The following is a 27,889-nucleotide window of genomic DNA, read 5'->3' as shown; positions in this document are numbered from 1 at the left end:
CACTCCTCTTGCTTGGGCAATCCCATGGACAGGGGAGCCTAGAGGGCTACAGTCCATGGGGTCACAAAGAGTCAGAAGCAAGTGGGCAACTAACACTTTCACTTTCATCATGCTAGGGTGAAAATGGGAGGGATAAAATTCTAGGGATAAAATTAGGAGTTAAATATGGAACAATTAGCACTATTTTCTTTGTCCTTAGGTTGAACTTTAAACACGCATGCCTCTACAATATTTTAGTAGACTATTTTCAAGTATAAGATGGACTGTTTATTGGAAGATAAATAATTGTGGGGTATAATTAAGAAATAAAATACAAGATACTAAGAATAATATAGGAAAGTTAACTCTAATTTTATGCAACTAAAACAAAGACGTGAGTTTCCCAAGTGGATTCATTCTTATGCAAATTTATACAGACATACGAGTGTGAATATGGAATTAAAGATTCATATAAATGCATATAATATAAAATAGTGGACACTGTTTATTGGTATTTCATGTTATAAAGAGTTAAAAGGTTTATAAACGTATAGTCTGGACTATCTCTTGTTGCTTTATTTACCAGTTTAATTTACATGCATGAATCACTTATATTTAAATTTTAAATGTATATGTTGTATGCAATACAAATAAAATACCATTTTTATCTTCTTAAAATAATGTTTAAAAATTAAAGATATTAGTCATACATTTCAGAAAGAAAATAACAAATTAATCTAAAATGAACATGAAAGAATGAGAAAAATAAATATACATTGAAAGGGGGCTTCCCTGATGGCTCAGGGGGTAAAGAATGTGCCTGCAATGCAAGAGACACAGGAGACTAGGATTCGATCCCTGTGTTGGGTAGATCCCCTGCAGAAGGAAATGGCAACCCAGTCTAGTATTCTTGCCTGAAAAATCCCATGGACAGAGGAGCCTGGTAGGCCACAGTCCAGTGGATCACAAAGAGCTGAACACAACTGAGTGACTAAGCACACACATACTTTGAAAGGCAAGTTTCAAGAATAAATTACTTTCTGAATAATGCTTTCTGTTTCTTATCGAAAGGAATGGTGTGTCTGGCTCTTGGATAGATTTGCTGTGGTTTTGTGACCAGAGGGTCTCATATATCTTTAGTTAAGGACCAAGGAGAGAATATGTGAGTGGAAACTACCTGATGCCGCAGAAATAGCCAATCACAGGGGTCACGGCTCTCATATGGGCCAGGAATGTATTGTGTTCCCAGCAGTTATAGTGGAAAACTTGTAATTCATGGGACATGAGTTTAGTACCCAGAATGGTATTATCTCACTATGACTATCTAGCCCTTAGTTAAAGTCTTCTTTGGTCTCATCTAAAAAACATAAACATCAATCATGTCTGACTCTTTGCAGCCCCATGAACTGTAAACAGCTAGGTTCTTCTGTCGGCAGAATTCTCCGGGCAAGAATACTGGAGTGGGCTGCCACTCCTTTCTCCAGATGATGTTTCCAACCCAGGGATCAAACCCAGGTCTCCTGCATTACAGGCAGATTATTTACTTTCTGAGCCACCAGGGAGGCCCTAAAAAACATAAAGCCAGCACCAATTTGCTTTAACTATGAGCTCCAGAGCTTGATCCTCCATCCTGACCAACAACTCAAAACTAGGACCTAGGGTCTAGCCCTAGGACCTTCTGAGATATGCTGTATTTCTTACCTGTGTCACTCTATTTTCTGCCAACAGCCAGCATTATTCAGTCGTTTCTTTTTCTCTGCCCAGTCCTTGTTGGTTTATGTGGTTCAGCTGACACTTTCCTTCACTCATGCATCATCGTGGAGTTCTGTTTGGTGCTCAGAGAGGCATCAGGACAAAAGCCTCTCTCTGTAAACAGGGGTGAGTGCCAAAAGAAATGCTGAAGCTGAAACAGCTCAACCTGAGCAAAAAATTAAAACTGAACCGTCACAAGCCCAAAGATTGCGAATGTCCACAGCACCCACAATCCAGCAGAAACCTTAGCTTCCTCAAAAAACAGTTATCCATATAAGCTATATGGGCTAATGGCAGAGAAGTGCTGAATTGATTTAACTATCTGCTTTCTCTTATTACAGAACACATAAGAATAGTAATAACAAGTGAAAACCTACAATATCAAAAGGAATATCAGGCACCACTATCAACACAATGACACTGACTGTATCACAGCAGAGTCACTGAGAGGTAAATCTATAAGCAATGTCATTCATACCTGAAATGGATCTCCTGTTGCCATTCATTCATTGCCATTTTGGGAAGTCCTTGAAGTCTGAACTTGAGTTAGGAAGGATTACCCTTCAGGGCCAAGACTGAATTTCTGATGGAGAAATAGTGTAATCTCAAGGTCATACATTTCAATCTTGACTGGAAAATCTAAGCAAGGATTTTGCTACTTAATAGCTAGGGGAACCAGGGGCACACTAATGACCACTAGTGAGAACTACATTGACCCATGAGGTTGGGACATCTGAATGTAAACATCCCATTACAAACTCTCTTTATTGGGCTTAGAGGAGACCCATGTTTAAGCTAACAAAGACCTCCTAAATTTCTGAGTTGCAATATAGTAGGGATTCCTAATGCATATGCTATTTAAAAGCTGACCAGCAGAGAAACTTAGCAGTCCTACAGAAACAGCAAGGAAACCTGTTATTGTCAGGGACTGAAAGTTGATGAGACAAATGGTCAGTTAATCTTTTTCTTACCAAAATATAGAGATATTCTAACATAGAAAACTTTATTAACCAATGTTCCTTGCTCCCTGTTATTTCTCCTACTTTTTTTTAATTTTGAAAATTTAATAAAGCTTCATTTTATGAAGTTCTCATGTAAGTGCAAATGAATTGTGATGAGTTACAGAAGACATAAATATTCTCATAATGACAGTACGCTTGCAGTTTTGCTCTATATCCTTCTCTATTAGAGTAGCTTAGTGGTGATGACTTATTTTCAATAGTGTAAAATGGATGAATTCAATGTGACCTTGCCTACACCATGTGTTCAGAAAATATGATACGCTCTGGGGAATTAATGACATATCATCACCATTACCCTAGCAAACACATCACTGATGTAATTTGTACAAACCATAAACTGGTGTGGGAAGGAAACTGAAATTAAATTGACATTGGATGGAAGTTAAAATTGCAGCCCCCCTCACATATGCATTATCTGCCTTCCTTCATTTTAATAAGGCATTACAAAGAAGTTTTCTGATTTATAGGTGTTTTGTATTTATGATCATCTAAGATGGACAAAAGGTGCAGAAAGTGAATGAAAATGGTCTTACAAACTTTTCATAACTTATATGGGTGCGCGTGTAGAAATTTTTGTGTTGGTGAACACAACTGAGAGCAGGTCAACTCACTGCACACCATTTCATTATAAACTTTGTTGGGGATGATATAAACAAGGCTTCATATATGTTCTTTGTTTTATTCAAAACTGATTGTGTGTTTACATGCAAATGTTATTTATGTCTACAGATTATATTTAGTTACTATTATTGACTTTTTAATTTCCACTGAATTATGATTCAAAATGCAATTAAAGGATAGGAATTTTACTAATACCTCTCATTTAAAAGGGCTTCCCTGATGGCTCAGAGGTTAAAGCGTCTGCTTCCAGATTCGATCCCTGGGTTGGTAAGATCCCCTGGAGAAGGAAATGGTAAACCATTTCCATATTCTTGCCTGGAGAATCCCATGGACAGAGAAGCCTAGGCGGCTACAGTCCACAGGGTCACAGAGAGTCGGACACGACTGAGCGACTTCACCTTCACCTTCATCTCATTAAAAACACAGGCAGTGATTACTTTTCTAATGTAGCATGGATTGTGATGGGAGTAGCTCTTCTGATAGTCTCTGTAGAACTTTGATAAAAACATTATGGGAACTCAGGTACACCCGTGGCGATTCATGTCAATGTATGGAAAAACCAATACAGTATTGTAAAGTAAAATAAAGTAAAAACAAACAAACAAACAAACAACACACATTAAATAAAAACAAACATGATGGAAGCCATCTAGGACTTAGGGATCAAGATTCTGGAGGAAAGGCAAGCTGACTGAAGTGAGCCCACAGTATTTCTTATACCTCTTCCACCCAGGGCATTTCTTACTTTTTGGCATAAATGGAAAGAATCCAAAAAGCCAGCCAGGTGGTGATTTCCAGGGGAAGAGAAACTAGCAGACCTTTCAGCAATCCCATGATCTGTAGTGTGTAACACTAGAGTTGATGGACTCTGAGACAGTAGGGCTTGAAAGGGCAAGAACATGGAGAGGAGAGAGATATCATTGACATCTTTGAGGCATTTGAGATGCTTAAGTTGTATAAGGAGGGAAGATAAGAAGTCAAGAAGAAAAGTTGCTGAAAATCATCAGGGCATTGTTAACTTGGTTAGGGTCGAAAAAAAGAAAATTTGAATCCATAACCTTATATGGAAGGTAGACACTGATAATTATCCCACATTCTCACTTGATATTCTGTAAATGTCCTCACTTGAGAGTGATACCACTCATAGGTATGGTTATAAATACAAAGACTGCCTAGAAAGTTGGAATAAATTAAATCCTTGAGTAAATTGACAAGATTTGTTCTCTATTAGGTTTCTGGAGCCAATTTCAATGTTTTGGGGGGTTCTCCTCACTCCAACAAGTAATTCTTTGGACTCCAGCTGGGTATTCTACAATTCAACTCAATACTGACACTTTCTATGTGGAAATAGCATCTGAATCCACAGGTTAAAGGTTCAGTCCCCGAGAATAATAGCAAAGTCCAATGGCCTGAGAACCGAGGGAGTCATTGGTACAGTTTATAGTCCAAAAGCAAGAGAGCACCAACGTCCTAGCTCTAAAGGCAGGGAGAAAGAAAAAGAGGTGAATTATTCCTTTCTCTGTCTTTCATTTCGTTTTGGCCCTCAGTGAGTTGAATGATGTTCACCATTATGAGGGAAGACCTCCTATTGAGTCCACAGATTCAAATATTAATCTCATTCAGAAACACCCCGCTAAATAGACCTAGAAATAATATTTAAATATTTAATAATAATTAAATAATTGTTTAATTTAAATATTTGGGTATTCTATGGCACAATCAATTGGACACACAGAATTAACCTATCAATAGTGTTTTGTCTTTTTGTGTGAAGTTAAAACAACTTTTTAAACAAGTCCTACTATATAGCACAGAGAACAATATTCAATATTCTATGATAAACTATAATAGAAAACAATATTAAAAAGGAATCTATTTGTATGTATAAATGTATCACCTTTCTGTACAGTAGGAATTAACATTGCAAATCAACTATATGTCAGTAAAAAATAAAACAATTTCTTAATTGTGAGGTTACTAAACTTCCTATATATATTCAACTCAAATATTTTCAAGTCATTTTTTCCTTTTTAGTATGCTATCCAATTATTTATGACATTAATAATTATATATGATAGCAAATAATACATTTACATGCTCAGGGTACAAGAAAAAATATTCCCTTGAAGGGGTTCAGAACAAGCCTCCCCAAAATGTGCCACTTAGGCATGTGGGTTATTTCAAGCTGAAGAAAATCAAGGCTCAAAAGAATCAGAAAAAAAATTCTTATTTCCCCTTAACTATCTGAAATAATTTAGAAAGGAGCTTGGCTCAGAGGGAAACTATTACTAAGGATAACTTCTTATCTGAATGACCTGTCTGTATGACCCAGCAAAGGTCTGCTACTGCTGCTGCTAAGTTGCTTCAGTCGTGTCCGACTCTGTGTGACCCCATAGACGGCAGCCCACCAGGCTCCCCCATCCCTGGGATTCTCCAGGCAAGAACACTGGAGTGGGTTGCCATTTCCTTCTCCAATGCATGAAAGTGAAAAGTGAAAGTGAAGTTGCTCAGTCGTGTCCAATTCTTAGCGACCCCATGGACCACAGCCTACCAGGCTCCTCCATCCATGGGATTTTCCAGGCGAGAGTACTGGAGTGGGGTGCCATTGCCTTCTCCCAGCAAAGGTCTAATTATGAAACATTTGCTCTTCCACTGTCTTGTAAACTCTCCTCCTCCCAACTGAAGCGCCAGGCCCCTATCTCAATCCTTATCTCAGAATACAAAATTCACCTGCAAAACTTGAATTTTGGATATCAAATCTTTGGGACTCCTGTGCATTCATAATTATATTTATTTTTTTCCTATTGGTGTCATATCAATTTAATTATTGAATCAGTCAAAGAACTGGGAAGTGTGGAGAGGAAATCTTTCTTCCTCTGCACCCTCTAATCTTCTAGCTTCTGGACTGAGACAACACCCCTGTAACAAGAAGATTGATTAACAGGAGAAAAACAGAAGTATTATAACATATATACATTCTATAGTGCTGCACTCAATATGCCAGCAAATTTGGAAAACTCAGCAGTGACCACAGGGCTGGAAAAGGTCAGTTTTCATTCTAATCCCAAAGAAAGGCAATGCCAAAGAATGCTCAAACTACCACACAATTGCACTCATCTCACATGCTAGTAAAGTAATGCTCAAAATTCTCCAAGCCAGGCTTCAGCAATACGTGAACCGTGAACTTCCAGATGTTCAAGCTGGTTTTAGAAAAGGCAGAGGAACCAGAGATCAAATTGCCAACTGTAAGAAACGCCGTGAGAAGAAAGAGCCACCCCTATGGACCATTGATCAGGGCCTTTATTGGGCGGTCGCTCTCCGGCAGAACTCCCGGGGGCGGGTGAGCAAGGAAGCAAAGGGAGTCTGCAAGGTATGAGGGGTGGGGAAGGATTTTATAGCCAGGGCCGGGCTCCCATATAAGGAAGAAATTGCTGGCTCAGCGGTGATTGGTGTCCAAGGGCTCCGTGTCGGCACCTGATTGGACGGCTTGGTTGTCGGCCCGCCTCCGGGACTTGTCTGCGGCACTTTTCCGGGGCATGCCTCAACACGCCCGGGCAAGCCTCAACATGTCCGGGCATGCCTCAACATGCCTGACCTTGCCCGACCTTTCACCAACATCCGCTGGATCATGGAAAAAGCAAGAGTGTTCCAGAAAAACATCTATTTCTGCTTTATTGACTATGCCAAAGCCTTTGACTGTGTGGATCACAATAAACTGGAAAATTCTTCAAGAGATGGGAATACCAGACCACCTAACCTGCCTCTTGAGAAATCTGTATGCAGGTCAGGAAGCAACAGTTAGAACTGGACATGGAACACTAGACTGGTTCCAAATAGGAAAAGGAGTATGTCAAGGCTGTATATTGTCACCCTGCTTATTTAACATCCATGCAGAGTACATCATGAGAAACGCTGGACTGGAAGAAACACAAGTTGGAATCAAGATTGCCGGGAGAAATATCAATAACCTCAGATATGCAGATGACACCACCCTTATGGCAGAAAGTGAAGAGGAACTAAAAAGCCTCTTGATGAAAGTGAAAGAGGAGAGTGAAAAAGTTGGCTTAAAGCTCAAGATTCAGAAAACGAAGATCATGGCATCTGGTCCCATCACTTCATGGGAAATAGATGGGAAAACAGTGGAAACAGTGTCAGACTTTATTTTGGGGGGCTCCAAAATCACTGCAGATGGTGATTGCAGCCATGAAATTAAAAGACACTTGGAAGGAAAGTTATGACCAACCTAGATAGCATATTCAAAAGCAGAGACATTACTTTGCCAACAAAGGTCATCTAGTCAAGGATATGGTTATTCCAGTGGTCATGTATGGATGTGAGAGTTGGACTGTGAAGAAAGCTAAGCACTGAAGAATTGATGCTTTTGAACTGTGGTATTGGAGAAGACTCTTGAGAGTCCCTTGGACTGCAAGGAGATCCAACCAGTCCCTTCTAAAGGAGATCTGTTCTTTGAAAAAACTGATGCTAAAGCTGAAACTCCAATACTTTGGCCACTTCATGTGAAGAGTTGACTCATTGGAAAAGACTTTGATGCTGGGAGGGATTGGGTGAGGAGAAGGGATCGACAGAGGATGAGATGTCTGGATGGCATCACCGACTCGATGGACGTGAGTTTGAGTGAACTCTGGGAGTTGGTGATGGACAGGGAGGCCTGGCATGCAGTGATTCATGGGGTCACAAAGAGTCTGACACGACTGAGTGACTGAACTGATCTGAACTGAACTAAATATACATGAAAGATAGAGAGGGAAACTGAGTAACTCTCTGAGATGACCCAGGTTGAGACAGAATGAGGCAAGAAACAAACATTAAAAGAATGACAGTGTCTAAGGATATGACGTAAACTGATTAGAACCAAACAGATCTAAGACTGGGGACAAGCCAACTTCTACTAAACCTTGAACCTCAGTATTACACATCAACAAGCTAAATGACCCACCCACAGGCACCAAAACACAATTCCAAGGCCAACCATAATGGTCAAAAAGTGGATAATAACCCAATCCTGGAAATCCCCACCTTCCCCCAAATAGTTGGAATAGTCCACCCACTTACTAGCCTGTGAAATTACCCACCCCTATAAAACCCTACACCCTGGTGCCTCAAGATGGCCCTCACTCATTCTTTGGAATGTGTCTTCCTGAATAAACCTTCTTTAATTTTATTACGTATTGTTCTTGAATTCTTTCCCGCCAAGAGCTTAGACTCAGTAGCCGTCCCAGGGACTCTCCCGAGAACTGGGATGTGACTATCCTCTTGCACCCCAGTTTCGTGCAACTAGGCTACCACCTTAAATATCATCATCCTCTGAAGACAAAAGAAAGGTGTTCAGGTCAGGGAGCCACTTATGGGAGGTTAACAGGAAAGCACAGTAAACAGTATATGGTTGTTACAAAGATTTAAATCATTATCATCTCCATTGATGACTTTCTAGAAATTTTGTCATCCCTCTCTGTTATGGTTAAGGGAGATACCTGTACAAAAGGAGATTCCCCTTGTCCGGGTAACTATCTCTTACAAAAGGGTAACTTCTACTTAGTGTTCAGAGCTTCTTCTGTGTCTGCTGCTTTTATTTTTTTAAATAATTGACTCAAAATAATCATTATGACAAGGAGGCATATTATGGAGTGACACATTCTACTCCTCTTCATCTGTGAGATGCATTGAAATTCCATTTCTATCAGAAATTCATTATAAGATATTTAGCAAAATACTTATGCATGAAAGTGAAAGCCACCCAGTCATGTCTGACTCTTTGCAACTCCATGGACTATACAGTCCATGTAATTCTCCAGGCCAGAATACTGGAGAGGGTAGCCTTTCCCTTCTTCAAGGGATCTTCCCAACCCGGGAATTGAACCCAGATCTCTCACATTGCAGGCAGATTCCTCACCAGCTGAGCCACCAGGGAAGCCCAAGAATACTGGAGTGGGTAGCCTACCCCTTCTGCAGTGGATCTTCCTGACCCAGGAATCAAACCAGGGTCTCCTGCATTGCAGGTGGATTCTTTACCAAGCATATACGGAAAATATTTGTTAGGTTTCAGTAACCATGACAACAGTGTATATACATTTGTTAAAAAGGAAGAGAGTTGTTTTCTGTTTCCAATTATGTTTTCTTTTTTCAATAATGCTTTCCTGATATCTAAACTTAGCAAGAAACATTTACCTTGATGTAATTACATTTCTACTATTGTATAAATTAAAAAAAATACTGTTTACCCAAACTTAAGCTTATTTAAAGAAATGAAATTAAAAATCTTATACTGGAGATTTATGTTCCTACTAATTTAGTAAAAAAAAAATGCATGATAAAATTTGTAGAAACATAAAACTTCAAAACAACACTAGACAGGTGTAGGGGAACAAAATGTGTCACCAAAAAATATGTCTCCTTGCCTGGATTATTGTGGATTATAATACACATTATTAAAAATATGTGCATGATTTTTAAAAAGGAGAAGACAGAGGAAGTCTATCTTTTTGCTTTCCCTTTCGTTTACATAAAACAACTTAGATAAAGGGCCAGTTCAGGAAGGGCATTATTATTAGAGATATCTGCAAAGAATATGGGCTGGTGTTTTTGGCGGGAAGCTCAGCAGGGCCTGGAGACCAGAGTCGACACTGCTTCCCATTGCCTCAGCATGGCACAGCAAACATTTGTGCACCCATTTCTTTCCCAGCCTCATGTGATTGCCTCCTTTCCCTTTGAATTCCCAAACCCGTATGCTTTCTAAGTTTACCAGATTTAATATATTCTTGTTTCACTTAGAACTAAAAGCAAAGCTAGCATCTCCTCCTCATCCCTAACCTTTCTGACCACACCCACTTCATTAGAGGTTAGTCTCCAACACGTCCATCAGGTTTCCATAAGTTTCCTTAGTAAGAATTAAGAATTCCTTAATTCTTTTCATTTCACAGCAATATTATGTTTAACTACCTTAACCTAGAATGTTTGTTTCTTATATCTGCACCTTTCTCACCTTTTGTTGTTGCTGTTTAGTTGCCCAATTTGTCTGATTTACAGATCTGAGAGTATCTGGAGTGTTGAATATACTTTTTTAATTTGTGTGGTAAACTAATTAATTTTGATTTTATTATTGTTATGAGAAATTATTTTTTAAAATGGTATGAGTTCTGTCAAGTGGGTCAAATATTCTCTTTCAAACATTAAAGAAAAATATCTGTAATAGCTTGCATCACTTTATGTTACCTCCATACAAATTAAACCAAGTGCATTATTACACATATGCTTAAAAAGGAAAAAAATAATCTGAATATATATATCTAATTTATCAAGAGTCTTCACGTTTTCTGGGTGAATGGTAGGTTACCTGGAGTTGACAAAAGTTTTTTTTTTTTTTTTTTTTACCAAGTTGTACTTGTTTTTAATAATAAATAAAGAAATCTTTCGATGCTCCAAGTGGTGCTGGCGGTAAAGAACTCGCCTGCCAATGCAGGAGACATAAGAGATGAGGGTTCGATCTCTGGGTCCAGGAGATCCCCTGGAGGAGAAACAGCAACCCACTCCAGTCAGTGTTCTTGCCTGGAGAATCCCATGGACAGAGAAGCCTGGTGGATTACAGTTCATAGGGTCACAGAGAGTCAGACATGACTGAAGCGACTTAGCATGCATGCATGCAAAGATATCTTTGACACATGAAGAAATAATATGAACTTGAAAGATATGTAACTTCATATTTGGAAGCAAAATTCTGAAAAGACTCTTGATAACTTCAGAAAAAAATACTGCGTGATGCTAGACCCTTAGATCCATGATGAGAATTCAAAGTCGACCCTCAGGTCTCCACAGGGCTCCTACTACCTGCAGGGTAAACTCCAAAGTCCTTTTCAAGCCCTGCCAAGACCTTGGAGATCTGGTGCCTGCCTCTTTTACAACCTCTGCTCCCACCAAGCTCCCTCCCAAGTCACCAATCAGTCTAGTCCCACTCCTTGCCCCCTTGCTGTTACTCAGTCTTAGAGCAGGTAGTCTCAGAGTACACCAGGCATGTTAACCTCAGAGTCTTTGCCTTGGCATTTTAACCTGTTGGAATGTTCCTTGTCTCCAGAAGCATGTGGCTCAGTCTCTCTACTGTCCCAAGTCTTTTTTCCGAGTCAATTTCCAATCTATTGTCATTGTTGCTACAAAGACAGGAAACATTAAAAAAAAAAAAGGCACTATAAAAGCTGTCCTCTAAATATAAATTGTTTGTCTAATACTGAAGGTATAAATTGGTACCATTTTGTGGAAATGGTTTGACAATATTTGTCACATTCATAGAGCAATACTTGCTACAAGTAAATATGCGCTCACGATTTTCCTTGCAGCATTGTTTTGTGTTATCAAAATTTCCTGGAAACAAATAATGCTATGGATGGAATATGGAGTAACAGAATACATGGCTAGGCCTGTGGATATTCCATGTCTGCAGTACACAAAATGAAGAATTTTTGCTGCCCTGCACAAAGTGTATATGTCCCCTACGACATATATGATGATAATTTTTAAAATTCTGAAGCTTACTCCCTTTTGCGAATTGAGATTTCACATGATTTTAACCACACACTATATATATATTTTTTTCAGAAATATAAATCCTATGTAAACTGAAAGAATATGATACTTTATTCTATTTAGATTATTTTCAAAAAAATTTAAACATTTAGTAGAGATGTGTCACAATGGCAACACTGCAGGTTTTATTATTGCAAAAACAGCATTTTTAATTTTGTCTGTATTTGTACTGATATTCACTGAGATTAAGGACTGGTGCGAAACGATTATATTTCTAGTTTGGTTATGTTTGAATACTTTCATATTGAAATCCATATTCATTTATTATAATTGCTTTTCAGTTTATTTCTCCCTTTTGTAATTATTCTTAGGACATATTATCGAGCCCTTTAAATTTATGTGCATATTTTGATAGATTATCTTATCAATGAATTTTGTTTCAGGATACAAAATAGTGTTGCAAATTTTGTTTAAACAGTTGAGCATCACAGAGAGGAGAAATACGTCTCTTATCCTTTGCTCTTCGAACATCAACATTTGGTTGTTGGACCAATAGCATTGAATCACTTGGAATCTTGTTAGAAATGTGTAGTCCCAGGACCCTCCCCCCAGGCCCGTCCAATCAGAATCTGTATTTTAACATCTGTAGAGCATTCATATTCACATTGGTATTTGAGAAGCGCAGTTTAAATCCAACTATTCCTTCCCCCATCCTTTACCTCTGCTAATAGTTTAGTCCTTTATATTTTACTAAGGGTTCTGCAAGAGTTTTAAGTGCTTTCTACTTATGTTTCCCTCTACCCACTCTTCAAAAAGCAGAAATTATTCTTTTGTCAAAAGAAAAGCTCTAGTTTGTCTAATTCTTTCAATGGCATCCAGGTATTCTTAAGAAAACAATCGCAATCTGACCATACATGACCCTTCCTCTTACCAAGAGGCCAAGTGGGACCTAGTCTCAGCACACCTCAGCCAATTCATTGTTGACAAATTTAGACTGCTGTGAATACAACTCCGAGATTTCTGTTTATCCATGTTCTGTACTATTTCTTATTTCACAGTCTTTGCCAGAACTATTCACTTCATTTCAAAAACCCTTTTGGGGGCTCCTCTGGTGGCTCATCGGTAAAGAATCTGCCTGCCAGTGCGGGAGACACGGGTTTGATCCCTGGTCTGGGAAGATTCCACGTGCCATGGAGCAACTGAGCCCGTGGCCCACAAGTATTGAGCCTGTGCTCTAGAGAGCTGCAACTACTGAAGCCTGTGCACCCTAGAGACTGTGCTCAGATATAAGAGAAGCCACCTCAATGAGAAGCCTGCACATTATGACTAGAGAGTAGCCTCTGCTTGCAGCAACTAAAGCAAAGCCTGTACAGCATGAACACTCAGCACAGCCAAAAATAAATAGATGAATGAGCTTATACAAAAGCTCTTTTCCATCCCCTGACCCAGTCCCCTTCATTTTGCTAGTTCTTATTTTTTCTTCAAATATGAACTCAAATACATTTCCCTTAAGAAGTTTTCTTTAAATATGAGTATTTAATGTTTCATATTTCATTTTAAAAGTTGATATGTTCTAAATTATATCTTTTTTTTTAACTGAGAGATTGAATATACTTATGGACATTGGCCAGACCATACATATGATAAAACTTCAATCCATAATCTGCAGAAATCAGTCAGGAAGCCAAACATCCTTGTCATTTATATATACCCACGGTTAGGACTTGGTCAGTGACAGGGAGCTTGCCTAATGTTTATCCCTGCTTCCAACTTAAGATAAATGAATGAGTGTATGAATGAAAGTCACTCAGTTGTGTCAGACTCTTTGAGATCCCATGGCCTGTATGGTCCAAGCCAAAATGCTGAAGTGAGTCCCTACTCCAGGGGTTCTTCCCAACCCAGGGATCAAACCCAAGTCTCCTGCATTGCAGGCAGATTCTTTAGTAGCTGAACCACAAAGAAAGTTCAAGACCAAAGAGAGAAAGCCAAATACGCTTGCTCAGCCAATGGCAGAGTATGCCCTACAGTTCCCCGCATCTTCCAATCAGAGTATACCTGGAGGCTTCCTTTGATTTTACTGCAAACTTTATTCAATTCCCAGCCTGCCCTTGAGTCTCTGCTAAAGGCAAGTGCACCCCACTCCAGTACTCTTGCCTGGAAAATCCCATGGATGGAGGAGCTGTGGTCCATGGGGTCTCGAAGAGTTGGACGTGACTGAACGAGTTCACTTTCACTTTTCACTTTCATGCATTGGAGAAGGAAATGGCAACCCACTCCAGTGTTCTTGCCTGGAGAATCCCAGGGATGGGGAAGCCTGGTGGGCTGCCATCTATGGGGTTACACAGAGTCTGACACGACTAAAGTGACTTAGCAGCAAAGGCAAGTGATGTTGGCTGACCTTGCTATAGCAAGCTCACAATGAATAGCTTTTGTGCTTTTTTCTTTGTTTGTTGTTCTCATTTGGATCAGTTCTGTTCACTTCCACATTACTAACTTAATGATCTGAATATTTTTTTTTTCCTTTATCCTAGGTGAAATTCCTTTAGTGTGGTAGAAATAACAACAAAAGGAGTACAAGGAGATTCTATTATTCTCTGTGTTTTTCTCTCAAAACTGAGAACTCTCAGTCTAGAATTTGATTATCTCTCTTTAAGTGCCAAATAAATCTTTGGGTTATTCAGCCAGAGCACAGATACATTAACATAGTACTTTCAGAGCATTTAAAAATTAACAAAAATACCTTTTGTTCTTACTCTTCCAACATTTTTAAAAAATCTGTTTAAACAAATATTTGAACATTTTTTTTGCTTGGCTGTATATAGATGGTTTGCTGAATACCAACAAATGAGAGACTATTTCTAACCTGGGGGGCAATCATTTCTAGGAAATTAACTTCAAAATAGTGTGCTACTGCATTGTATTTGTGTGTGAGCTCTTTTCATAGAAAACTGTGTTCCCATACATTTGACGGAGTTAAATAATGCAATTATGGAATGCAATAACAGAGGTAGAAAGAAAAGAAATATGGTTTTCAATGGGATTTGAAATGGCAGCCCTGATCATGCAGAAAGATAGAGAAAGCCTGTTCCAGATGTTAGTCTCTGCTGCAGAGGGCACTGGGAGGGATATCTGCATGAAGTGACACAGGAGAGGTAAATGGGTTCCATGTATTTTGGACAGATCAATTTTGATTATGTTTGATTATGCAGTTCAAGCTATGAATCTAAAATGGGGGGGGAATCAACTTGATTTATCTGAAAATATAGCTTGATTTGGAATTAGGTTCAATAGATATTTATTGAGAATCTGTTAAGTGCTAGATGAACATTCTGGAGTTTTAGATATATTGTTATTGTGAGATATTGGGACATTCTTACTCAAAAGTTCATGGAAAAAGTAGTTACAGATAAACGTAAACTCAAGATGTCCAGGAGCACAGCATTAATTCTAGTTGTATTTATCAAAAATAATTTTATTTCTTGATATGAGAAAAGAATATATATTTGATTATAAGCATATATTTCAAAAATAAAAAAATTGAAATTGTGACAGATTTTATTTTCTTGGGCTTCAAAATCACTGCAGAAAGTGACTGCAGCCATGAACTATTTTTAAAAAAAGACTTGCTCCTTGGAAGAAAAGCTATGACAAACCTAGACAGCATCTTAAAAAGCAGAGACATCACTTTGCTGACAAAGATCCGTATCGTCAAAGCTATGGCTTTTCCAGTAGTGATGTAGTATTGTGAGTTGGACCATAAAGAAGTTTAAGTGCTGGAGAATTGATGCTTTTGAATTGTGCTAGAGAAGGCTCTTGAGAGTTCCTTGGACAGCAAGGAGAACAAACCAGTCAATCCCAAAGGAAATAAACCCTGAATATTCACTGGAAGGACTGATGCTGAAGCTGAAGCTCCAGTACTTTGGTCACCTGATGCGGAGAGCCAACTGACTGGAAAAGACCCTGATGCTGCGAAAGATTGAGGGCAGAAGGAGAAGAGGGTGAGAGTGAATGAGATGGTTGGATGGCATCACCGACTCAATGGACATGAGTTTGGCTATATTCTGGGAGACAGTGAAGGACAGGAAGTTTGGTGTGTTTCAGTCAATGATTTGCAAAGAACCAGACACATATTAGTGACTGAACAACAACAATACAATATATTTACTGTAAACATTTACCTTATACAGGAAAGTATGAAAAATGCAGTACTAATAATCCCCAAACCCAGCACTCATAAATGACTACTATTAATATTTTTGTAAGGACTTTGGGATTCAGTCTATGTTTTTACACACCCACTACATGTGTATATATCATGTGGATAAGTACATATGTGCATATTCCCAAATGGGAAGTTAATATGAGAAATTTTCATATTTTCAAATATTTCAAGTACACCTCTTAAAGATAACACAAAATTCAGACTCTTCCATTGAAATGAGGCATATGAGTTGAAATGATTTGTTGGCACTCAACAATTCAGTGGAGTGACCAGAAGTAACCGGAAGAGTCAATCTCACTCCAGAGTCCCAGGCACACAGCTGGAGCCCCCACAGGCTCAGCTCCTCCTCTGTCCCTCTGTCCTGATTAGCCTACTCCAGTCAGTGTGTATTATCTTCCGCCTGCTCTCTGGTTTGCACCATGGTGTTCCCACATGCCCTTCTTTAGAGCAAGGTCCAGGGGCAGCCAATGTAGTCCAAGTGCCTTGACGGTCAATACCCTTCAAGTAGATAATCCTCTTTTCCCTTTCTGTCAGGATTAAATCGAATACCCACAACTTCATGGCTTTGCTGAGAGCCTCAGGACTCCGTAGAGGTTAATATTTTCTAAGGAGGTGTCCTGAGACCTCACAGGTATATAAGATTATTTGCTTTCTTCTTCCATCAGGCTTCTCTTACAAAAGATGCTAGGATTGCCATGGCTTCCCTGTACCTAATCCTTCTCTACTCTTATTAGAATATATTCCTTAGTGCCATGACTTCAATAATAAGATAACTATCTCCTTTTAACCCAATCTTAATATTGCTATCATGTCAGCTTAAGTCAAATTCCATGTCTTTCATGGAGGCTCCTGACTGCCTTGGGATTTTCTCCATGAAATTATTTACCACTGCAAAAACACCACCTTTAACTCCTGCACCAGCACAGGTACAGAAATATCTTTGTAAAACATTGCTCTAATTAGCACATAACACCTAGAAGTGAGGATTTATATCTTATATTTATCTAGGTATCCAGCATTATGCTTAGGGCTTCCCTGGTGGCTCAGAGGGTAAAGCGTCTGCCTGCAATGCAGGAGATCTGGGTTTGATCCCTCGGTCAGGAAGATCCCCTGGAGAAGGGAATGGCAACCCACTCCAGTACTCTTGCCTAGAAAATCCCATGAACAGAGAATAGAATTGTACCATCCAGGATTTCCTTTGCTAATGACTGAAAGCCAACTAGAAAAAGATTAAGCAATTTAATTTTTCATAAGGGGAAGAAAGAAGTGAAGTTAGTCTTATTTTGGGAATCAAATTCATAATTCTCATTTTTTATCTGTTTCCATGGACATTGGCCCATTTGCTTTTGTGCAGGTAGCTTTCTGCGTGCAAGCTTAGTTGCTCAGTTGAGTCCGACTCTTTGTGATCCCATGGACTGTAATCTGCCAGGCTCTTCTCTCCATGGGATTTTCCAGGAAAGAATACTGGAGTGGGTTGCCTTTTCCTTCTCCAGGAGATCTTCTTGATCCAGGGATCAAACTCAAGTCTCTCACACTCTAGGCAGAGTCTTTACCACTGGGCCATCTGGCAAGTTACAGGATTATGTGTATTCATGTGTAAATGGATATATGAGAGGGTTACCGAACACAGCCACAAACAATTGTTAACCTTACAAGGTAACTGCAAGAAAGTTAAATGAGTTTATATTTACAGGAAACTCAAACTAGAAAATTCTAGAAAAGGAATGCAACTCTTTCACCCCCATTCTTGGATTTATTTCAGCGGTGATGGGTAGGGGGATGTGCTATTATTAGCCTGTCCAGTGTCATGTACCTACCAATAAACATAAAGACAGGCCTACAGTTCACATCTTCCATGGATTTGTTTAGAGTAAAAGTGGTTGCCAACATGCAGTACTGAAGTATGTTCTGATTGAATTTTAATGCCCTATTCATGTTGAACTTTAATGCCTTATTCATGTGGATTATAAAACTATCATCAGTAAATGTTAATAGATGATTATAACTTTTCAAAACAATAAAAGTACATTTCAACAAAGCCTTCTTAGATGGGAAGAAAGCCTTTACCCATTGGTGGTAACTTACGCCATCATTGTTGTGCAGTGGGAAAAATGTCCATGTGTGTTTGTTTAGAGAAAATCCTCAAGTTCTAAGAATTTTTTTGCCTTCAGAGAGGAAAGTAAAAGATAGCAATAAAATATGCAAGGGCAATGAGAAACTAGGGCTTTTTTTTTTTAATTGTGTAAAATAAAACACGGCAATTGTTAAGGGCAAATTGGCTGGGGAATATTTTTTCTATTAAAAATAGAGAAAAACATTTTCGTTTTTTACTGGTTATCTGACAGTTTTCCCCACCAAATTTTAATTGTAAATTAGTTGACAATTAGATGCATTATCTTAATCTTATCCACAAACAGAATATTCTCCTATATTTCATTTTATATGAGGAAACTTTGACAAAGGACTTCAAGTAATGTGTTCAAGAGTATACGGTTAGTGGTTTTTATAGTTACACCTAGAATCCAAGGCTCACTGTTCATCCCACTATACAGGATTTAGTGTATGAGCAGTTAATTTACACAACATTATTTATCTGAACCTATGATCCTCTGGGGGAGAAAATGGCTGCCCACTCCCATATCCCTGCCTGGAGAATCCCATGGACAGAGGAGCCCGGTGGGCTACAGTCCATGGGGTCTCACAGAGTCAGACACAGCTGAGTGACTGATCACTATGCCTTCTGGTATGTGCATTATTTAAAGAAAAAATTCCTGAATTAGTTCTTGGACACATAGCACAGTATGTTTTCAACTTTAATGAGTGACTATATTTTTTAAAGTATCCTCATTTTTTTTTTTAGAACTCAGGAATCAAAGTTAATGGTTGATCTTTCTGTGCTTAACCATAAGAGGCTGAAGCATAAGAAACCCCTGTGTGTTTGTCAGAGTTATGGAGATAGAATTCCATGTATCAGCTATTTCAGCTATTTTTATAGTTCATGTTCTGTATTTGCTCTCTGCTTTTCAGTTAACTGAGAGGTATAAGGACTTATAAGGACTATGAACGTATAAGTCCTTATAAGGGCTATAAGAAGAGAAAAAAGAGGAATAATGGTTAATATTTTCCTGTCAAAATTTTCATGTTAGGGTTTCATTTGAGCTAAATAGTACCTGGAGAGTCAGGCAGGCAATAAATAAATATACTCCTTCTAAATGAAAAACCTACCATCTCCCAAGTGCTTCCTTACTATAATGACCTTATGTCATTTTAAAAATTACCCAAGATACTATCAAGTAAAATTACTATCCTGAGTATTTGTAGAAATGAGTAAACAAACCTGTGGGATCTCTTCAAACATAATTATCAAGCTCTAAAAAATTTATTATATTGAGTCAGTTCTTCTCTGGTTCTCTTGTTTCCATCAGAACCAATTGTTAATGAGAAAGAAAAAGGAGGGCAATAGTAAAGTCTTATCTAATATATGGGTATTCTCTTTATAAAGCAAACGTTAGGGCTGCTGGAAGTTTGTTGCAGTTAGAGAAAGCTGGAACAGCAGGACCTCTGACTAGAGTCATCATTACCTCAGAGTACAGTCACTAGAGAAATCTCACATACAGGGTGAGGATCACCAGCTACTCAGTCAACACCTAGTGCTGCCAAAGCCTGAAGAGCAGGCGATGAGAAAAGTCAGTCCCTGAGTGCTGAGGGGTTTGTGTAGATGAGCCAGGAAGAATGGAAGCATCCAGACCGGAGCTGATAAGAAACAGCACAGGGTTACTTTAGTCCAGCTGATTTTCTCTCATTGTTAGATTGATTAACTTAGTTAAAACTAGAAAGTTCTGTCTGCTGTTAAATTGCAAGGACTCTCATAGATGTATTAATGTGACTGCATTCCAAAGAGGCCATGTGGGTCTGGGTATGGACATTTAGGTGTGGTTCAGTAAACATGCCTTGAGAGACGTCAAAGGATGATGCAACACTGTAATTTTTCATAAGTAATTATATATGCAACCCTTATAAAATGTATAAAATTAATGGTACAAATCTAGCTAATAGTCTGAGATTCCTAAGCTAGTGCATTGAAATACAATATAGTTTACAATGAAATTTTTAGAGCATCTGATGTGTTCCAGGTGTTTTCTCCAATATTATCATATTGAATATTTACAAAATAAGAGATATTAATCCTGTTCTGAAGATGAGAAAATGGGTATCAAAGAGGTCAAACGGGCTCCACTGGCAGAGGGAAGAAACCCTGTCACTGACAACTGTTTTTGCTTTTGCCCATGTACTGAGAGACTCCTGTGCCCTCGTCACGCGCAGATTTTTACAGGAATGGTCTGGACAAACTTAAGAAGGTGTTTCTGGGGCATATACTGAGTGAGTCAGTTACCATTTATAACTACCTTATCAATGATCAGAAACTAGGGATGCCAACAAATGTATCTGGGTTTTCCACGGGCTTTCAATGTATTTATTTAGACCTTAACTCTTAAATATTTGTTATTCTCAAAGAAATCTTAGATAAAGCATATTACTGTAGAAAAAAATTGTATTATAAAATTATTGAAAATCTCAAGAAAAACTAAGATATACTTGAATCTTCTGTTATTTGGGGGAAAAGAAAGAGGAGAAAAACAGAAACTCAGACTAGCTTAATTGTAAGGAGGAGTCCAGGACAGTAGTGTCATTTCATTGGGACAGTGAACGTTGAATAAGCTTAACATTTCCTGCTAAGTCACTTCAGTCGTGTCCGACTCTATGTGACCCCATAGATGGCAGCCCACCAGGCACCCTCGTCCCTGGGATTCTCCAGGCAAGAACACTGGAGTGGGTTGCCATTTCCCTCTCCAATGTATGAAAGTGAAAAGTGAAAGTGAAGTCGCTCAGTTGTGTCCGACTCTTAGTGACCCCATGGACTGCAGTCCACCAGGCTCCTCTGTCCATGTGATTTTCCAGGCAAGAGTACTGGGGTGGCATGCCATTGCCTTCTCCGTAACATTTCCTACTGATTTTAAATTTTAGCATTCCCAGCTCTGATAGGCAAATACTGAATAATGACAACTTTTAAAATAACTTTATTTATCTGAATTTTCAAATTTCATGTGCTGCTTGGATGATAAAGCTGTTTAATAGAATAAATAGTTGAATTGCTTTTTTTCAATCACTCCTTACTTTTTCTGAGGGAACAAAATGCTTGATTTTCCCTCAGGATGGTATTTCTATTCTCTAACTATACCTTTACAAAAGAAAACAAAGACACCTCCTGTAGGATCACTCCTTGCGAACAAAAATCTGCCGTTTACACCAAGAAAAAATCTGTTTGAAAATTTGGGGGATAGAAACTTCATTACAAATAGGAAACGAGTTGCGTGCAGTCCTGTGAATCTGTAGAAAATCAGTTAACACGAATGTGATTTAAATGCTCAGACATGTAAATCCTGGACTAGTTGATCGACTTTATCGCCAGTTTGTACTCTTATCAACAGCAGCAGGCATCTGACTGTATTCACTTTGATTTACTCTGCTGAGACTTTTCCAGATTTAAATGTATTTTACCCAGACAAATGGAGTGACAAATGCAATAAATTAGATATACAGTATACCAGCAAAGACATTTTATCCTGGAGTTACTGAAAAATAAAAGGCAGAGGGAAACAAAACCTCAAACCCTATGCATCGTCTTTACTAAAAGGAGATGTCAAGGACCCCATCGGGGAGAGTGCAATTTTGAAGAAGGAGCAGTCACGATACAGGAGATGCTTCTGTGGACGCGGATGACATAGGTTCATTTTTTCTCTCCTTTTTCTCTCTGCTCCCCCCACCCCTCACCCCACAAGACAGCCCGGAGAACTGAGGCAGGTGTCGCCCTTCCTAGGTACTGCCAAGCTGCCATCTCTCTTCCGCTGTGACTGCTTCCCCAGGAGGGAGGCTGCCTGGCCCACCTTGGTTCAGTATGTTTGTGAATATTTGATTTTCGCAGAAGACAAAAGAGGGTAAGAGCTCTGGAATTCAATAGAAGGTCAGAAGAGCCATCTTTTGCCTGCTGCGGCTTCCTTTTAGACCCTGACATCTGGCACCCATTACCGGGACAAATTAGAGCAATTCCAAGCAGCCGCAGAAGGGGAAGACTTCCTGTTTTCAGGCCGCGCAGTTATCAATGCGAACACAGGAACTGAGGATTAGAACAATGCAGCCTTAGAAACAGATTTGCGGCACTGGCTTTGCCGGCTAAAAGCATAGCTCCTGGTAAGTGTAATTAAGGAGAAGATGCTTTCTATTGCAGAGTCGCAATTATATTGATGAGTTTCCGTGAAATTTTCATGTTGCTGTAATATATGAAATCCAACTATGTGGACTCCCACTCTCAAAATCTAAACATTATTATATAACCAAGTTTCTATTTTTATTAAGAGAGAAGACGATCATCAGAATATTATAAAACTCAAGAATTTAACTGTGATCTGAGAATGCTCCTGTATTTATGTAGGTCATTCATAAAATTCATCATTTAATACGACTTTCTTCTACTTCATTATACCCATTTTTCTTTATTGCACATATTGGCTGTCTTTCCCCAAATACCCCTTGGATTTTCATGCCTAAAAATTCAACGAGAGTAGCTAAACTCCTTTAATATTTGTTTTCCCTCTTTGAACTAATATTCATCATTCTTTAAAAAATCCTTGTTTATTGGAAAACCAAACAAACTCACTCTTGCAGGGAATTTCTGCAGAGGAAAACAGCAAGCAGTACTGTTCAAATAGAATACAGAAGTTACATTTCTGGGTGACTCACTCAGTGACCATGCTGGGTTTTCATCTATTTTGCGATACAAATGTGAGTATTACAGGGCTAAGTCACTAAATGGTGGTTTAGGTTGGACTATTGTCTCATAAAATAATTTATGATTCAAAATGTTTAAAATAAAAACTGAGGGTGTATTTGAATTATATTTTAAATCACAGGAATAGGTTTTGCTCTAATCAGTGAACAGAATGAAATATATTCTCAGAACTTTAATTTTTCACTATTGACTGTACATATTAAGATATATGTATGTACATCATCATCTGCACATATAAGTACATAAACTCATGTGTCCATATTCCTCACTTATTATCCCAATTTCTACTTCTTTTCTATACAACTTTCTTCTTGTCTCTCTGCCTCAAAATAGATTTATTTACCTTATCATTTATATAAACTTCTAACTGCAGACATTTTTTTTCATATGTGCGTGTGAGTGTGTGTGTTCTGTATAATAGGATGGGAATTCATTAAATACTAAATTACATATTATCTTTCTCTTCTACTCAAACATAGTATTAAATTTACACGTAGGAGTCCTCAACACTGACACTTTACCTGTACTTAGGCAAAAGTCTGATGTCAAGAAGCAGAAAAAAAAAAAAAAAAAAAACAACAACTGGGTAAGAGTTGAATGCCTTAACAAAATTTTTTCACTTTGGGTTTTATTAATTTTTTTAATGCAGCATCCCTAATTTGCTGGCTTAATTGAGAGGGACATCTGCATGATAGAGGAAATGTGTATAGCCCCAAAACTGCATTTGATGTGGGTCCTGTGGGCAGATACTCTAGACACAAGGGACGTGTGTGCACAGTGAGTGGTTGAAGTTTTGACTGCTCTACATTGTCTTCCTAGAGTCTATTTGTTTCTGGTAATTAAAGAACAATTTGTCTCTTTGTTGTTATTTATAGCTGTTTAGTGCCTGGAGAATCCCAGGGACAGAGGAACCTGGTGGGCTGCCTTCTATGGGGTCGCACAGAGTTGGACACGACTGAAGCGACTTAGCAGCAGCAGCAGCAGTAAGTGCTTGACTAGTTAGGACTATGATAGCAGGAAGATAGAAAATTCCTCCTGTATCCTTTTATAGTTTCTCTACATAATTCACAAATAAAGTAAAAACTTACTCTCCCCAAATAAGAAATACACTCAGTTGTTTAAGAAAGGAAATTCATATTTTAAAGTGGAAAATGATCAGATGTTTCTATTAATTTTTCAAACATTCCATATAATGATGTTTTCTCATTACATGAAATTTATATTGTTCAGTTAAAACAATTTAGATTTTATCTAAATCTATTATAGAATTTACTGATTTGTAGTAGGCCAATGTTAAAATTCATACACTTAAACCAGTCTTTAAGTGTGAAATACAATGTGTTTAATTTTTATTGTTTGATTTTACCATGTAACTCTATGTATAACATTATTTACATATATCCTTATGCCAGCGATTCACACATTTTACAAATGAAATGTGTCTATAGATTATAAATTCAATTTCAAGAGCTTTAAAGAAAGCTTGATGTTATTTCAATTCTTTAAGTTGCCAAGAAATTAAAGCTTACAATTAACAATAAGGGTCTGATCGATATTCAATTTTACAGGAACAAATTTTTAAAATGCCAAATCATGAGACATTACTAAATCATGTTATTGAGCTAAGCAATTATTTTGCTTTGAGTGTGTGGGAAATGCAGTTGAAATGCTCTTGAGTGAGCAAAAGCTAACTTGTGAGAATTCCCATGTTTCACTTTTAAAATCTCAAATAGTTTCCTATTATCAGTACAATGATAATAAATATAAGATCAGAGAAAGTGACAAATGTTTTTCTGTACCTTTAATGGACTTTTGCTGATAGTTATTCAATATTTCTTGTTTAGTTCTATTTTTCAAATATGGAAAAACACCTGATTTTATAACATTGATTCTGAATAAATTATTTTATATAAAAGTATATGGAATGGCAAATAGTTGAGTTACACCCACAATCTTACTATGCTTTTCAGGGAGAATGGAGTGACTATATGCCCCCTTCACTGTAGCTGGAACATAAGTACAGCTTTCTCAAGCTCCTGATGCATCCCCAGGAACTACCGTAAAATGTAAGAGGAAGGATCACTGCGATCTTAATAGCCATGTTCTATTTCATAAAGCCAGTCAAACTTTTTCATCAAACTCCTGTCCTTCAGGAGGCAGTGATTTTTCCAGTAACATCTAGGGCTGTACGGCAGTCTATAGATTTCTACTTGGCAGAGTCATCTATAATTTCCAAAGTCTGATGAATCAGGTCAAAGCCCAGAAAATTAAAGAGAACGGTCAAAGGATTTCAGAACTTGAGCTGGTTCAACCCGATGAGTGCCGTTCAGGGCACTTGGTCAAACCCATCAACGAAGCCTTCATTTATCCTCTGGACACAGTATCGATAACCGCAACTGCTCCTTCATTTGTACTTCACTTCTCTTTTCAGGGCAGTCTCTGACTTGCAACCCCTTTTATTTTCTGATGCAACGCGACATCATCAATTCCTTTTCCCGATGGCAGCCATCCACAATGCCCGTCTGTGGAAGGGCACGGCAGCACCGTCAATGTCTGCCCAGTTAGCAGCGGTCATTCTCTCAGGGCGCTCCGATTCATTCCAGCCTCTCCCCAACCTCCTCAAAGCGCTGGTCTCTACTGTCTCCGCCGTTCTCTCTCTTTTGGAATGCCATCTAGTCAGACTCATATAGTATACAGTCTTTTCAAATTGGTTGCTTTCACTTAGTAATATGCATTTAAGATTTTTCCATGTCCTTTCACTGTTTGATAGCTCATTTATTTGTATTAATAGCACTGAATAATATTCCATTGTCTGTATGTACAGACACGTGCTTTTAAGCTCTGTGGATAAATATCTAGAGAGTGTAGGTATATGTTTAACATTTTAAGAAAGTAGAAAACTATTTTCCAAAGTGGTTTTACCATTTTACATTCCTAATAGCATTGCATTAGCTTTCCATTTGATCCACATCTTCATAAACAAATGCTATGATCAATTATTTTAATTGTAGATATTCAAGTAGCTGTGTAAGCATCTCTGAACTATTTTCAGTCTCTTAATATGATAAATTACATTGAATTAAATTTAAAACTGTTAATCTTGTAATTTGGAAATAAATTATATTTGGTCAGGATGTATTATACTTTTTGTATATTTCTGGATTGATTTGAAAAAATGTGCTAAGAATGTCAAAATTGACTCTATTAAATAGGCATTTAAAAATATTTTCAGGACTCACACTTTCATTTCTTTCTTTCCTAGGTAATCTTTTAATTACAATATACCTATATATGTTAATGTCATTGCCATTACCATTATGTAATAGGTATCCATAATGTTCATTTAAATAGCTTCCAACCCATATTATGACTACTTCTTTCTTACTGAAGTTAAGAATACAATAATAACATTAAGAATAATTTCCCTTTTTGAACAATTTCAAGCTATTAACTACTTAATAAAATGATTATTTTTATAACTCCATGAATGTCCCTATATTTATATTTTAAAACATTCTATAATTTTATAAAATTATAAAAGAGACAATACCAACTATAGTAATTTCTGTACTATACTTAATTGCTTAGTTATTAGAACAAATAAATGGAGCCTTATCTTGATTATATTTCCATTTCTTGAGATAAGTTTGAATCAAAATTATTTTAAACACATTTCTATTTTTTCCTTTGTAAACTAAATAATTTTGTTATTTCCTATCTATTCACTAGTCTTTTTATTCCTTGTTGGTTGTAAGCACATTGAAAAATGAATATATTTTAGATAAAGTTTTTATTTTGTGTTTTTACTGTTATGGAAATATTAGAGGAAGAAAGAACTTTTATGGACCCATATTTATTTGTTCTATTTTTAAAAATTTCTTATATTCATCTCAATTTTATAAAATGGTATTTTTTTCAGTAATTATAATAAGCTTTGTGTTTGGCCATTTTGCCACTTTGTGGTAAGGAATAATGTTTTTATGTTAATTAATTCATCTGTTCTTTGTTTTGTAATGTGCTGAAGGATATGTACTAAATCTATTATTTTCATAATTGTAACCAAACATCTCAAATGTGTGTATTGAATAACTCTTCTTTATCTTAATAATTTCATTTTATCTCTCCTTGTCACAGTGAATTTTTCTGTGTGCTTTTTGGGGCTACTTTGTCCCAACCTTCCATCTGTTTTTTTCTCTGCTAGTAACAGATGGCTTTAATTACTGTTTCATTATAATTTTCACTTTGAAATGCTGATAAATAACTATCACTAGGAACAAAAGAAAAAAAAATAACTAGATAATGAAAGAAAAAAATTTCAGAAAACACACAAAAGGTAGAGTTTGCTGCTGCATAGCCATCCATGCAACTTGAGGATTTGTCTAACTTGATTTATTATAATCCATTTTTCAATTATACTTAAATAAAATTGCTTTGCTTTTTTTTTTTTAGAAATACAAGCTGATCCTAAAATTCATAAGGAAATGCTAAGAACCAGAACAGCTAAAATATTTGTGGAAATAAGAAAGTAGTTGAGAATTCACATCTATTTCCAATTTTGCTGTGAAGATACAGTAAGATTGTGTAATACCTTTATAAATAGATCAATAAGTGGAATAAAATTGAGAGTTCAGAAATAAAGCCTTGTGTTTGTGGCCAGCCAACTGATTTTTGGTGAGCTTGCTGAACAGTTAAGCATGGGATGGGGGTTGGGGGGATAGGAATAGTCTGCTAAAGAAATAATGCTGAGACAACTGGATATCCACATGTAAAAGTATAAACTGAGACCCTATCTAAAACCCTATATAAAAATTCTTTCCAAATAGATAAAAAGTCTAAATGTAAGAGTTAAAATGATAACTAATAGAAGCAAATGTAAGAATAAATCTATGTGATTTTTAGGTTAAGCAATTATTT

General features: G+C 37.5%; 1 long non-coding RNA gene across 1 annotated transcript; it reads left to right on the top strand.

The window, feature by feature from the left end:
• Nucleotides 1-22,280: 22,280 nt before the first annotated feature.
• On the top strand, nucleotides 22,281-27,613 carry LOC132658521 (uncharacterized). Its single transcript, XR_009598284.1, has 3 exons — nucleotides 22,281-22,377; nucleotides 23,851-23,958; nucleotides 25,407-27,613. It is a non-coding gene; the product is annotated as an uncharacterized LOC132658521 (long non-coding RNA).
• Nucleotides 27,614-27,889: the final 276 nt, after the last annotated feature.

Source organism: Ovis aries, chromosome 23 (genome assembly GCF_016772045.2).
Source record: "Ovis aries strain OAR_USU_Benz2616 breed Rambouillet chromosome 23, ARS-UI_Ramb_v3.0, whole genome shotgun sequence".
In the NCBI taxonomy this organism is placed as follows: Eukaryota; Metazoa; Chordata; class Mammalia; order Artiodactyla; family Bovidae; genus Ovis; species Ovis aries.
This window is presented reverse-complemented; position numbering and strand designations above follow the sequence as displayed.